The following is a 3360-nucleotide window of genomic DNA, read 5'->3' on the forward strand; positions in this document are numbered from 1 at the left end:
AAACATGATGTACTGAACGTTCTGTGTAAATTGAGGGCGCAATTGCAAACGACGGCGCTTAGGCGAAATTTGATTGGCTGAATCCCATCTTGGATGGTACACGCACACAGCTCTGCGTATTTCGAACATCGAATACATTGCAGTTAGCGCTCTAGTATTCTTATTATATCTCTATGGACACAAGTCAAATCAATGCAACCACTGATGCAAAACAAACACGATACCTAGTCGAAAATGGGTTAATCATAGGCGGATTTGGAAAAAACAATTCTAGACCTACCTTTTCAGGACCCACAATGAGAAAATTACAAGTCGGGTAAGCTCATTTCCCGCCATCTGGAATCAGAATTTTCCCAGAGGAGACCCTACCGACCCTTCTTTCTTTTTGGGGTTCATCGAATCATGGAAAAAAGAATACGTATGCAACTACTAATTTTTTCCCCGTGTATACCGGTACACACATAGCCCTATGCCTACCTATTTACTGTAATAAAAATAAGAGCATTTACCTGACCGTTTACAAGAGGAAAAAACTTTGAATTTCGATGAACTAAAAAGTCATTAAAAGACACTTCAGAAGTCAGATAAACTTCTCGCCATCTAGAAATCAAAACTGTCCCGGGGAGAACCGGACCCCTTTCACTTTGGGATTTATCGTTTTCAAGAGGGGGAAACCTGAAAAACTTAAGCAATTAAAAGACACCTCAGAAGTCGGGAAAACACATTGTCCCGGGGAAGACCCCGGACCTCCGCCGTTCACTTTTGGGTTAATTGATTCATAAAAAAAGAAAAAAAGAATAGGTACGGTATGCAACTACTCACATGTACAAATACACTCATAAAATAGGCCTATTTAGGAAGTAAGTAGAAATTTTAAAACCTGCCTGTCTGTCTTATGTCTATCTATCTCTCTATTTATCTACAGCCCTCTCACCAGGATTTTTTAAAGGCGGAATTTTTTATAAAATGTTTTTCAAAAAATGTAAAGGGTACTGGTGCACAACATTTTAAAGGGTGGATACATTTTTGGTACTAGGCTACTTATGATGTCGGACATGACGAGACTTTGTCCCACAATTTAAATTTCATTACTCGATACATTTAATTTAATTTATTATTTGCAAACCATATACTGTATGTACATTTAAATTATGAAAACAATTATGAAACAATTCATCAAAACTAGTACCTACAAGATGGAGTCTGTTATATACACATGCGTACAGTACACTTAAAGTGTTGATGTGGACTCAAAGATTTTAAGACCCTCTACCCTCATCACTCCCTCCGGAAAAATAAAAGCTTCCGACTTGGTAGGTGGAGTGTGTGTAGTCCGGAGCTATAAAATTGAGGCTATATAATTTTGTAATCATGGCCGAGTGCATGTTTCCTGTTGTGTTAAATAATAATTATAATTATTAGTTGCGTAAAAATAGTTTTTAAAATAATAGGAACCAATTAAAACACCGTTGTATTCCGACTGCAGTCGCCGAAATTCAGTATTTAAAAAAAAGTGTTTCATAAGAAATTCGCGAAAATTCAATTAATAAATGTTGTTTTATCAATCAACGTTCATAAAAAAAAACGGACACTTCACTATCACTGAATATTGCAATCGCCACACATGTACGGTAGGTACTACTGAACGCGCCCTATCCACTAGCCGACCAGGGCGTGCTAATTGTTCCTATTGTTCCTATTGTTCGATGTTTGTTCATGGCGTTTGATAGTACAGTACTGTAATACTTAAAAAGTAATGGTTCTAATGGCACGCTTGAGTTGTTTAACATACCGTAAAACCTCGAACTGACATAAAGCATAATCTCGAGAATTCATTAATTTTTACTAATTCATTGCTTACATTTATTTCGTATAAATAATTTAAGTCAGAATGTGAACAGAAAGGTAGTGTTATCGCGAAAAAATCGTAACAAACGTATAAAAATTGACAGGGGACCAGACTTAAAGCTTCCATCACAGAATTACGTTTTTGTCTTTCATGGACCTACGTACAATGCTTTATGGTCAACAAACAAAGGAGGCGAGGAACGCTACAGCCTAATTGGGCCTAACAATAGTAGGGCCTACATATACCATAGACCTATTAATAGGTCCATGCATAGACTAAAACTTATCTGTGACGACGACCGACCAAACGGTCACTTGCGCAAATACAGAACAGACGTCTCTTTGTGCTTCCAGGTTAAATTTTGTAAGTGTTTGAATCCCTTGTTTTGTTTTTTTTTGTTTCTTGTTTTATATTTTTGTAGAATATACTTGTTTCTGCAGGGAGGAGTGACTAATAGATGTGCAGTCAGCAAGTTTTTAGTGTAATTGGAAAATACAGATTCGAAACTATATTTTCCTGATGTTTCCCATTAATGAGTCGGGCTGACGCTTGACAAAAATACATGGCTCCAATACTAATATGGTACGTCACTTTTCAAGAAATAACTTTGCCAAGTCAATCCCCTTTAGCATCATCAGTGGCGGATCATTTGAAATAGAGGGGGCCCCACAGATGGAGGGTCTGTACTACATCAGCCCCACAATATGGTTATACTATTATCAATATATTATATATATTATATATATTATATTAATAATAATAATAATAATAATAATAATAATAATAAAGGATAATGGCACCCATTAATCAAGTGTGAAGAGATAAAAATCTTAAGAACCAACTTGTACGTTCATCCATCAACTCTACTGGTATAACCAAAGGATCTACTACTCCGTGCAACAGACCGAGGTGTAATACTTGTGCTTACGTGTACTCCGCAGACACTATCACTGGATCATCTGGACAAGCTACGATTCATGACACCTTTTCATGCACTTCAGTTAATTTAATTTATGCTATTACCTGCCATAAATGCGATATGCTATACATTGGAGAGACTAAACGAAGAATGGCAGACAGGTTTACTGAACACGGTTTACTGAACACTTAAGATCTATTAAACTCAAACAAACAGGTCTACCTGTAGCCTCTCATTTTGCCACTAACCACTCTCTGAATGATATCACTATAACTGGCATTAAACTTTGTAATGAGACTGATACAGTTCGGAAGAAACATGAAGAGAGACTTATCTACAAATTAGGCACTCTAGCTTCAGCAGGTATAAACGTATCATTTAAATCATTTAGAAACTAGGTTAGGCCTATGTATTTATTTTACTTAATTTAATTATTATTAGGCCTTTTATCATATTATTATATTATCAGATCTATCTTACTTGGCTTTGGCTTGGTTTACCATGCCTTAATTAACTCCACCCAATCTTGCCATTGTTCTTAGGCTTTTCATTACACGTTTTGTATTGTTTCTTTGTTTTATTATAGCCATCC

The 3360-nt window shown here is 36.2% G+C and overlaps 1 protein-coding gene across 2 annotated transcripts in view; it reads left to right on the forward strand.

The window, feature by feature from the left end:
• Positions 1 to 2057: 2057 nt before the first annotated feature.
• The window catches only part of LOC117123585 (ankyrin repeat and SOCS box protein 7-like), a 7573-nt gene continuing 6270 nt past the window's right edge, over positions 2058 to 3360 (forward strand). The window contains exon 1 of one of the 2 annotated variants that reach the window (XM_033269574.1): positions 2058 to 2212. The gene's annotated coding sequence lies outside the window, so the exon portion shown is untranslated. The remainder of the gene's footprint in view (positions 2213 to 3360) is intronic. The other variant, XM_033269572.1, reaches the window with a different exon arrangement.

Source organism: Anneissia japonica, unplaced genomic scaffold (assembly GCF_011630105.1).
Source record: "Anneissia japonica isolate Jap-2015-1 unplaced genomic scaffold, ASM1163010v1 scaffold287714_len2871179_cov188, whole genome shotgun sequence".
Lineage (NCBI taxonomy): Eukaryota > Metazoa > Echinodermata > Crinoidea > Comatulida > Comatulidae > Anneissia > Anneissia japonica.